General features: G+C 45.0%; 1 protein-coding gene across 14 annotated transcripts in view; it reads right to left on the bottom strand.

Moving 5' to 3' along the window:
- Positions 1 to 12,500, bottom strand: part of LOC128686186 (nucleolar protein dao-5) — a 1,503,768-nt gene that overhangs the window by 1,320,416 nt on the left and 170,852 nt on the right. The window lies entirely within an intron of this gene.

The raw sequence follows: 12,500 nt of genomic DNA, 5'->3' as shown, positions 1-12,500 counted from the left end.
AAACAGCGTAGAGTCCACCACAAGCTGGTGCCTGCCAGAAACACCCACACAATAAACGGCGTAGAGTCCACCACAAGCTGGTGCCTGCCAGAAACACCCACACAATAAACAGCGTAGAGTCCACCACAAGCTGGTGCCTGCCAGAAACACCCACACAATAAACGGCGTAGTGTCCACCACAAGCTGGTGGCTGCCAGAAACACCCACACAATAAACAGCGTAGAGTCCACCACAAGCTGGTGGCTGCCAGAAACACCCACACAAACAGCGTAGAGTCCACCACAAGCTGGTGGCTGCCAGAAACACCCACACAAACAGCGTAGAGTCCACCACAAGCTGGTGGCTGCCAGAAACACCCACACAAACAGCGTAGAGTCCACCACAAGCTGGTGGCTGCCAGAAACACCCACACAAACAGCGTAGAGTCCACCACAAGCTGGTGCCTGCCAGAAACACTCACACAATAAACAGCGTAGAGTCCACCACAAGCTGGTGCCTGCCAGAAACACCCACACAATAAACAGCGTAGAGTCCACCACAAGCTGGTGCCTGCCAGAAACACCCACACAATAAACAGCGTAGAGTCCACCACAAGCTGGTGCCTGCCAGAAACACCCACACAATAAACAGCGTAGAGTCCACCACAAGCTGGTGCCTGCCAGAAACACCCACACAATAAACAGCGTAGAGTCCACCACAAACTGGTGCCTGCCAGAAACACCCACACAATAAACAGGGTAGAGTCCACCACAAGCTGGTGCCTGCCAGAAACACCCACACAATAAACAGCGTAGAGTCCACCACAAACTGGTGCCTGCCAGAAACACCCACACAATAAACGGCGTAGAGTCCACCACAAGCTGGTGGCTGCCAGAAACACCCACACAATAAACAGCGTAGAGTCCACCACAAACTGGTGCCTGCCAGAAACACCCACACAATAAACAGCATAGAGTCCACCACAAGCTGGTGGCTGCCAGAAACACCCACACAATAAACAGCGTAGAGTCCACCACAAGCTGGTGCCTGCCAGAAACACCCACACAATAAACAGCGTAGAGTCCACCACAAGCTGGTGCCTGCCAGAAACACCCACACAATAAACAGCGTGGAGTCCACCACAAACTGGTGCCTGCCAGAAACACCCACACAATAAACGGCGTAGAGTCCACCACAAGCTGGTGGCTGCCAGAAACACCCACACAATAAACAGCGTAGAGTCCACCACAAGCTGGTGCCTGCCAGAAACACCCACACAATAAACAGCGTAGAGTCCACCACAAGCTGGTGCCTGCCAGAAACACTCGCACAATAAACAGCGTAGAGTCCACCACAAGCTGGTGGCTGCCAGAAACACCCACACAATAAACAGCGTAGAGTCCACCACAAGCTGGTGCCTGCCAGAAACACTCACACAATAAACAGCGTAGAGTCCACCACAAGCTGGTGCCTGCCAGAAACACCCACACAATAAACAGCGTAGAGTCCACCACAAGCTGGTGCCTGCCAGAAACACCCACACAATAAACAGCGTAGAGTCCACCACAAGCTGGTGCCTGCCAGAAACACCCACACAATAAACAGCGTAGAGTCCACCACAAGCTGGTGGCTGCCAGAAACACCCACACAATAAACAGCGTAGAGTCCACCACAAGCTGGTGTCTGCCAGAAACACTCACACAATAAACAGCGTAGAGTCCACCACAAGCTGGTGCCTGCCAGAAACACCCACAATAAACAGCGTAGAGTCCACCACAAGCTGGTGCCTGCCAGAAACACCCACACAATAAACAGCGTAGAGTCCACCACAAGCTGGTGCCTGCCAGAAACACCCACACAATAAACAGCGTAGAGTCCACCACAAGCTGGTGCCTGCCAGAAACACCCACACAATAAACAGCGTAGAGTCCACCACAAGCTGGTGCCTGCCAGAAACACCCACACAATAAACAGCGTAGAGTCCACCACAAACTGGTGGCTGCCAGAAACACCCACACAATAAACGGCGTAGAGTCCACCACAACCTGGTGCCTGCCAGAAACACCCACACAATACCTTAACGCTAAAAATAATATGAAATAAAAGAATCATTTGGACAGATTCCTTTCCTCACTTCAACATTTCCAGGAATCCCTAACAAAACTGTGGGTTACGACACGAACTGCCTCTCCTGTGGTATGTGTGTGTGTGTGTGTGTGTGTGTGTGTGTGTGTGTGTGTGTGTGTGTGTGTGTGTGTGTGTGTGTAGTCGTCTACTTGTACTCACCTATTTGTGGTTGCAGGGGTCGATTTATAGCTCTTGGCCCCGTCTCTTCGATGATCGCTACTAGGCTTACTCTCTCCCTTTTCCATGAGCTTTATCGAACCTCTTCTTAAAGCTGTGTGTGTGTGTGTGTGTGTGTGTGTGTGTGTGTGTGTGTGTGTGTGTGTGTGTGTGTGTGTGTGTGTGTGTGTGTGTGTGTGTGTGTGTGTGTTAACTTCACAATATAAACTTCCATCCAAATTAACACACGTATTTGCCTTACGTTCAAACAATGAAAATCAGTCTTCATATACAATACATTTTTATTCAGTATATACAGCCGTGCAATTGTGATTCATGAACGTTGTTAGGTATAACGTGTGATGTATATTGTTCAACTTGTCACCAGAAATATGTATGAAATATCCACGGAATATTCATTAAGAAACCCACACTGAAGACTAAAGCAGTAACATTATCATGATTATTACTACTACTACTGTTACCACAACTGTTTTAAATACTATCACTGCGTCTACTAATACTACTACCATTACAACTACTTTAAATATTACTACTACACCTTAAAACTACGACTGCTTGAGGAATAAGTGCGAGCATCGTTGCTGGAATAATTCACAACTAACCCACAACTTAGAGTAGAAACTTAAGACAACTTAAAGGCCGCAGGATGGACAAAAACACTACCTAAGGTTTTATCTCTAAATTATGGATTAGTTAAGAGGACTACTGGTGGCCTGGTGGTTAACGCTCTCGCTTCACACGGTGAGGGCCTGGGTTCGATTCCCAGCCAGAGTATAAACATTGGACGTGTTTCTTTCCACCTGTTGTCTATGTTCCCCATCAGTAAAATGGGTACCTGGGTGTTAGTCGACTGGTGTGGGTCGCATCCTGGGACACTGACCTAAGGAGGCCTGGTCACAGACCGGGTCGCGGGGGCGTTGACCCCCGGAACTCTCTCCAGGTAAACTCCAGGTAATAATATTATTATTATTACTACGTACATTACCATTATTTTGCAACAACTATCCAGGCTGTGTCGCCATATACATTCCAAGAAAATATATAGTAAACAACACCTGATAAATATGCTTGATATAGATTTCCCGTGAAGATTTTCCCTCCCGATGCACTGCCAGGAAAATATTTACCGAGTATTCTGACCAGGAAAACTATTCGTAGGTAAATACTTTCAGGAAACGAAGATTTCATTTCGCAGTAAACGACTTAAAAGAAAATCTTACTATGGAATGGATTTTTCGGATTCGTTTTTTCGGGTCAAGAAAGGTCGTTGCAGTACAGATTATTCGGGAAGAGGGAATTTTCCTCCCGGATACACTTGTCGGGATAGAAAAACAATAGATAAGAGACAGTGACCTTTAAGCTGATCTTGGTCGCGGTGAGGATTTACCCGGGACACAACCTGTGGGTGTAAGACTTTCCTTGGACACAACCTGTGGGTGTAAGACTTTCCTTGGACACAACCTGTGGGTGTAAGACTTTCCTTGGACACAACCTGTGGGTGTAAGACTTTCCTTGGACACAACCTGTGGGTGTAAGACTTTCCTTGGACACAACCTGTGGGTGTAAGACTTTCCTTGGACACAACCTGTGGGTGTAAGACTTTCCTTGGACACAACCTGTGGGTGTAAGACTTTCCTTGGACACAACCTGTGGGTGTAAGACTTTCCTTGGACACAACCTGTGGGTGTAAGACTTTCCTTGGACACAACCTGTGGGTGTAAGACTTTCCTTGGACACAACCTGTGGGTGTAAGACTTTCCTTGGACACAACCTGTGGGTGTAAGACTTTCCTTGGACACAACCTGTGGGTGTAAGACTTTCCTTGGACACAACCTGTGGGTGTAAGACTTTCCTTGGACACAACCTGTGGGTGTAAGACTTTCCTTGGACACAACCTGTGGGTGTAAGACTTTCCTTGGACACAACCTGTGGGTGTAAGACTTTCCTTGGACACAACCTGTGGGTGTAAGACTTTCCTTGGACACAACCTGTGGGTGTAAGACTTTCCTTGGACACAACCTGTGGGTGTAAGACTTTCCTTGGACACAACCTGTGGGTGTAAGACTTTCCTTGGACACAACCTGTGGGTGTAAGACTTTCCTTGGACACAACCTGTGGGTGTAAGACTTTCCTTGGACACAACCTGCGACAAACATTTTTTAAAATGTCGAGACACGGCAAAGAGAGAGAGAGAGAGAGAGAGAGAGAGAGAGAGAGAGAGAGAGAGAGAGAGAGAGAGAGAGAGAGAGAGAGAGAGAGAGAGAGAGAGAGAGAGAGAGAGAGAGAGAGAGAGAGTTATTACTAAACGCGTAATAGCACTGGTGATATATACCGGAATATATTGTCCATTACGCCTAAATGAGAGCCCAGGCATACAGCAGTTGAGGTGACCTGAGTACGGCAGCGTATCTGCCTCTGCTCAGCGGACGAAGGCTCGAACCTTCACCACATCTCGCGCTCAGTGACCTACGCTAGTTTAGCACTTAACACGACAATAATAATAATAATAATAATAATAATAATAAAAACAATAATTCCTATTATTGTGATAATAAAAGGCCCCCATATTACAATAGACTAGAATTGTATTGAGGTCAGTGATACAGGATTCTTTATCTGATAATGAAAATGTATCCAAGACACATGGTCACACAGACACACACACACAACAGTAGAACAACCAAAATAGTTGACTATCAGGAGAGTAGCGAAGAACTGAAATACAGATAAACGACCAACGTAATGAAAAAAAAAAGTAACGAAATATAACCAGAGTAGCGTAGACCATCCACTACAAAGAACAAAACAGCAAACAGTCAAAATAACGAATAAGCAAAATAGCGAACAGTTAAGGTGGCGAACACGGTGAATAGCCAACAGTCAAAATACCGAGTATGCAAAACAGCAGTCAAAATACCAGTGAAGGTGGCTAACAAACAGCGACCAGTGAAGGTGGCTAACAAACAGCGACCTGTGGAGGTGGCTAACAAACAGCGACCAGTGAAGGTGGCTAACAAACAGCGACCAGTGAAGGTGGCTAACAAACAGCGACCAGTGAAGGTGGCTAACAAACAGCGACCAGTGAAGGTGGCTAACAGCGACCAGTGAAGGTGGCTAACAAACAGCGACCAGTGAAGGTGGCTAACAAACAGAACAGCGACCAGTGAAGGTGGCTAACAAACAGAACAGCAACCAGTGAAGGTGGCTAACAAACAGCGACCAGTGAAGGTGGCTAACAAACAGCGACCAGTGAAGGTGGCTAACAAACAGAACAGCGACCAGTGAAGGTGGCTAACAAACAGCGACCAGTGAAGGTGGCTAACAAACAAAACAACGACCAGTGAAGGTGGCTAACAAACAAAACAGCGACCAGTGAAGGTGGCTAACAAACAGCGACCAGTGAAGGTGGCTAACAAACAGAACAGCGACCAGTGAAGGTGGCTAACAAAACAGCGACCAGTGAAGGTGGCTAACAAAACAGAGACCAGTGAATGTGGCTAACAAAACAGAGACCAGTGAATGTGGCTAACAAAACAGCGACCAGTGAAGGTGGCTAACAAACAGCGACCTGTGGAGGTGGCTAACAAACAGCGACCTGTGGAGGTGGCTAACAAACAGCGACCTGTGGAGGTGGCTAACAAACAGCGAAAAGTGAAGGTGGCTAACAAACAGCGACCTGTGGAGGTGGCTAACAAACAGCGACCTGTGGAGGTGGCTAACAAACAGCGACCAGTGAAGGTGGCTAACAAACAGCGACCAGTGAAGGTGGCTAACAAACAGCGACCTGTGGAGGTGGCTAACAAACAGCGACCTGTGGAGGTGGCTAACAAACAGAACAGCGACCAGTGAAGGTGGCTAACAAACAGCGACCTGTGGAGGTGGCTAACAAACAGCGACCTGTGGAGGTGGCTAACAAACAGAACAGCGACCAGTGAAGGTGGCTAACAAACAGAACAGCGACCAGTGAAGGTGGCTAACAAACAGAACAGCGACCAGTGAAGGTGGCTAACAAACAGAACAGCGACCAGTGAAGGTGGCTAACAAACAGAACAGCGACCAGTGAAGGTGGCTAACAAAACAGCGACCAGTGAAGGTGGTTAACAAACAAAACAGCGACCAGTGAAGGTGGTTAACAAACAAAACAGCGACCAGTGAAGGTGGCTAACAAACAAAACAGCGACCAGTGAAGGTGGCTAACAAACAAAACAGCGACCAGTGAAGGTGGCTAACAAACAGCGACCAGTGAAGGTGGCTAACAAACAGCGACCAGTGAAGGTGGCTAACAAACAGCGACCAGTGAAGGTGGCTAACAAACAGCGACCAGTGAAGGTGGCTAACAAACAAACAGCGACCAGTGAAGGTGGCTAACAAACAAACAGCGACCAGTGAAGGTGGCTAACAAACAAAACAGCGACCAGTGAAGGTAGCTAACAAAACAGCGACCAGTGAAGGTGGCTAACAAACAGCGACCAGTGAAGGTGGCTAACAAACAAAACAGCGACCAGTGAAGGTGGCTAACAAACAGCGACCAGTGAAGGTGGCTAACAAACAAAACAGCGACCAGTGAAGGTGGCTAACAAACAAAATAACGACCAGTGAAGGTGGCTAACAAACAAAACAGCGACCAGTGAAGGTGGCTAACAAACAGCGACCAGTGAAGGTGGCTAACAAACAAAACAGCGACCAGTGAAGGTGGCTAACAAACAGCGACCAGTGAAGGTGGCTAACAAACAAAACAACGACCAGTGAAGGTGGCTAACAAACAAAACAGCGACCAGTGAAGGTGGCTAACAAACAGCGACCAGTGAAGGTGGCTAACAAACAAAATAACGACCAGTGAAGGTGGCTAACAAACAAAACAGCGACCAGTGAAGGTGGCTAACAAACAGCGACCAGTGAAGGTGGCTAACAAACAAAACAACGACCAGTGAAGGTGGCTAACAAACAGCGACCAGTGAAGGTGGCTAACAAACAAAACAACGACCAGTGAAGGTGGCTAACAAACAGCGACCAGTGAAGGTGGCTAACAAACAGCGACCAGTGAAGGTGGCTAACAAACAAAACAACGACCAGTGAAGGTGGCTAACAAACAGCGACCAGTGAAGGTGGCTAACAAACAAAACAGCGACCAGTGAAGGTGGCTAACAAACAGCGACCAGTGAAGGTGGCTAACAAACAAAACAACGACCAGTGAAGGTGGCTAACAAACAAAACAGCGACCAGTGAAGGTGGCTAACAAACAGCGACCAGTGAAGGTGGCTAACAAACAAAATAACGACCAGTGAAGGTGGCTAACAAACAAAACAGCGACCAGTGAAGGTGGCTAACAAACAGCGACCAGTGAAGGTGGCTAACAAACAAAACAACGACCAGTGAAGGTGGCTAACAAACAGCGACCAGTGAAGGTGGCTAACAAACAAAACAACGACCAGTGAAGGTGGCTAACAAACAGCGACCAGTGAAGGTGGCTAACAAACAGCGACCAGTGAAGGTGGCTAACAAACAAAACAACGACCAGTGAAGGTGGCTAACAAACAGCGACCAGTGAAGGTGGCTAACAAACAAAACAGCGACCAGTGAAGGTGGCTAACAAACAGCGACCAGTGAAGGTGGCTAACAAACAAAACAGCGACCATTGAAGGTGGCTAACAAACAAACAGCACTCTAGAAGACAGTGAGTGCAATCCAGGTCAAGGTGTCCTTGTACAGCTGTGTTGAAGCTGACCTTAGCTTGCAGCGCTAAAGCTGCACTTTTGTTTGCCGAGGCGGAATAAGGAGCTCGGAAACTGTTCACACTTGATAACCATCCACAAACTTTAAAGAAATCGCCTCTTGTACTCTTGCATAAACAACTACTGTTTTTATTTGTTGCTTTTTGTTTTGGCTTGATTATTTGCTTGAGTTTTAGTTGATGCTGTTGTTTCTATGGTGATTTTAATAGATATTATTATTATTAATTATCATCATTATCAGTTTAAATTTCGAGAGCTCAACTAATTACGAGAATTTAAATACCTTATTACAGACAATTAATCTGCTTATACATTTCAGAACAGAATATTTGTCTGTATATTTCACATTTGAAGAGTATCTTCCCAGTACATAACTGAGGAATATCTTCAGAAAACAGAAGAAAGTTACAATACTGTTCTTCAAGATTCTCCTGTGTATGGACTGATGAAGCCACTGTGTGGCGAAACGTTTCCTCAATAAAGATACCCAAGAGTTGCACATGTGTCTAATTTATCAACATGTCGGTTCTCTGAACCATTCATCTACAAACCTGTCAGACACTGCAACTTCTTGGGATCTTAATACTTAGGAATTCTTCGCTTGCCTAATTCTTGGGCACGACCTACTTCCACATTGAACAAATGTGACACCACCTATGACTGCTGCACCTCTCCTGCCATACGGTTTATAAGCTCCTTCTCAGCACGTATGCCGTATTCTACTCAAGATTGATGGACTGAACACATCGACTCAAGGTTGAGGGACTGATTACCTCATTCTCCTCCTGTTCTTCAAGTTTCTCCTATGTATGGACTGATGAAGCCACTGTGTGGCGAAACGTTTCCTCAATAAAGATACCCAAGAGTTGCACATGTGTCTAATTTATCAACATGTCGGTTCTCTGAACCATTCATCTACATGTATAAAGCTGCAGTATAACCTCTGGACTTCTGTTGCTTACACTTCTTGATATAAATCCCAATAATCTGTTTGCCTTATTACGTACGTTTAGGCATTGCTGTCTTGGTTTAAGGTTACTGCTCACCATAACCCCCAAGTCCTTTTCGCAATATGTATGGCTAAGTTCTACATTATTTAACTTATAAGTGCTAGGGTTATGGACACTCCCGAGCTTCAGAACCTTGCATTTATCTACACTGAACTGCATCTGCCACTTTTCTGACCAAGAATAGAGTTTGTCTAAATCCTGCTGAAGTTCCCTAACATCTACGTTTGAATCAATTATCCTACCTATCTTTGTGTCATCGGCGAATTTGCTCATATCACTAGTAATACCCTCATCAAGGTCACTGATATATATTATAAACAACGGGCCTAAGACTGATCCCTGTGGTACGCCACTTGTTACAGATCCCCACTCGGATTGAACCCCCATTTAAGCATACTCTGCTTCCTATTAGTGAGCCATGACTCGATCCATGACAGCACTTTTCCCCCAATGCCATGAGCTGCCATTTTTTTAAGTCTCTGGTGCGGTACTCTATCAAAAGCCTTACTAAAATCTAAATAAACAATATCGTTTTCTTTATCATGATCAACGGTCTCAGAAGCTTTACTGAAGAAGGTTAATAAATTAGTTAGGCAGGAACGGCCCCTCGTGAATCCATGCTGAGTAACATTAATCAAGCTATGCTTATCGAGATGGCTTCTTATAATCTCAGCTATAATTGACTAGTAATTTGCCTACAATTGAGGTCAGGCTTATTGGGCGGTAATTTGACGGTAACGACTTGTCCCCTGTTTTAAAAATAGGAATTACATTAGCCATCTTCCACACATCAGACACTACACCTGTTTGAAGAGATAAATTAAAAATATTAGTTAATGGTTCACAAAGTTCCATTTTACACTCTTTAAGAAGCCTTGAAAAAAGTTCATCAGGGCCCGGGGATTTATTTTGCTTTAACCGATCTATTTGTTTGATAACCAATTCGGTAGTGACTGTGATATTGCATAATTTATCATAATCTGGCCCACTATAAAAATTAATTACTGGGATATTGTTGTGTCTTCCCGAGTGAAAACCGAGAGAAAATAATTATTAAGAATAGAGCACATTTCATTCTTCTTGTCAGTGAGATGCCCCGCGTTATTTTTAAGGGGACCTATCTTATTTCTAACTTTTGTTCTATAAACCTGGAAAAAACTTTTTGGGTTAGTTTTCGAATCCCTAGCAACTTTAATTTCATAGTCCTGTTTAGCTTTTCTTATCCCCTTTTTAACGTCCCTCTTAATGTCAATATACTGATTCATAAGATGACCCTCACCTCTTTTGATGCGCCTATAAATTCCTTTTTTCTGCCCTAAAAGATATCTGAGCCTATTATTCATCCATTTGGGGTCATTTCTATTCGATCTAATTTCCTTATATGGGATAAATGTCCTTTGGGCAGCATGTATTGTGTTAAGAAAGCTGTCATACTGATAGCTCTCTTCGTTACCCCAGTCCACAGATGAGTGTTCTCTAAGCCCATTGTAATCTGCTAAGCGAAAATCTGGGACCAGTACTAAATTATCCCTACTGTCATACTTCTATTCAATGCTAAAGGTAATTGATCTGTGATCGCTTGTGCCGAGTTCCTCTGTAAATTTCTAAATTATTAACAAGAGTTTCCTTGTTTGCCAAAACCAAGTCAAGAAGGTTATTTCCCCTTGTAGGCTGTATCACAAACTGCTTCAAAAAACAATCCTGAACTACTTCTAAGAAGTCGTTTGATTCTAAATTCCCAGTCAAGAAATTCCAATCAATATGACTTAAGTTAAAGTCTCCTAGAATTACTACATTATCGTGCCTTGTGGCCTTAACAATTTCCTCCCATAGTCGTCTCCCTTGGTCCCTATCTAAGTTTGGGGGACGGTATATCACTCCTAAAATAAAATTTTCATGTCCCTCTGAAAATTCTATCCAAACAGACTCTGTATGTGTTACTTCAGACTTAATACCCGTTTTTATGCAACAGTTCAAGCGATCTCGGACATACAGTGCCACCCCACCCCCCTTCACGATACTTCTATCTACTTGGAACAATTTAAATCCCTGTATGTGACATTCAGCAGGCATGTCCCGATTTTTCATATTAAACCACGTCTCAGTTAAGGCAAATACATCTATGTTACCTGCACTAGCAACTAGTCTCAACTCGTCCATCTTATTCCTAGCACTACGACTATTTGTGTAATATATATTTAAGGACCCTCCTTTCTATTTACCCTTCCTGCTCCTTTCTGTTATTCTACTAAACCTATTACTGTCCTTGTCACCTAGTGCCACTGGCTTTCCAATATCAACCTCGTTTTGCCTATTACTAGTTCTCCTAGTACTCATTACTACACTGGGACTTCACTGTTTTCCCGCCAAAACCCATACCACTAACTATTCCTAGTTTAAAGACCTAACAGCTCCCTCCACTGCGTTGGCCAGTGCTCCCACCCCACACCTAGATAAGTGAACCCCATCCCTGGCATACATGTCATTTCTGCCATAGAAGAGGTCCCAGTTGTCAATGAATGTTACCGCATTTTCCTTACAGTATTTGTCCAGCCAGCAACTGACACCAATTGCTCTCGACAACCATTCATTTCCAACTCCTCTCCTTGGCAAAATACCACATATGACAGGGTTCCCACCCTTCCTCCTAATTATCTATATTGCTAACCTATACCTGCTAATCAGGTCCTCACTCCTACGTCTGCCAACATCGTTGCCTCCAGCATTGAGACAGATAATAGGATTTCTCCCATTACCTCTCATAAAGTCATCCAGACGGCTAACAATATCCTTCATCCCAGCCCCAGGAAAACACACACTCTGCCTCCTACTCCTATCCTTCAAGCAGAATGCCCTATCCATGTACTTACTCTGGCTATCCCCAACAACAACAATGTTTTTACCTTCCTTGTCGACGTCCGTCGTGATGTTCCCAGTAGTCGACTCACATTCGTTAGGTAGCACTACACCTTCACTTGTGAAATTCGTCAAGACGTTCTCGATGGTCTTCGTTGGTGTTTCTAGGGATGTCTCACTCACGTCTGCCAATGCTTCTTTGGTGCTCGTTGTGGCATTCCCAGTAGAACACCCACATTCGTCAGGTAGCGCCGAAAATGGGTTGGAAATTTCACAGTAGTCTTCTGGTTTCTCGTTGTTTCTGCCTCCAACAGTCTTCTTGATCCTCAGCTTGTTCCATGTTGCCCGGCCACTGACCAAGTTCCCTTCTTAACCTGGAGACTCACAACAGGAGGATTACTACGAATCCTCTTGTTCTCCTCCGTTAATCGCCGTATCTCCAGCTTAGCAGCCCTAAGCTCTTCTTTCAGCTGCTAGTAAAGTTGCTCAAGAGAGGGCATCCTGGTTCAGATTCACAGAGACTCACAAACAGGTCTTCACAGAGCTAAGTACACGTCACCACTGATTTGAATCCATTATTGCGGGGTCTTTCTTGAAGTGATATCCTCAAAACCTT

This window comes from Cherax quadricarinatus, chromosome 9 (genome assembly GCF_038502225.1).
Source record: "Cherax quadricarinatus isolate ZL_2023a chromosome 9, ASM3850222v1, whole genome shotgun sequence".
Classification (NCBI taxonomy): Eukaryota; Metazoa; Arthropoda; class Malacostraca; order Decapoda; family Parastacidae; genus Cherax; species Cherax quadricarinatus.
This window is presented reverse-complemented; position numbering and strand designations above follow the sequence as displayed.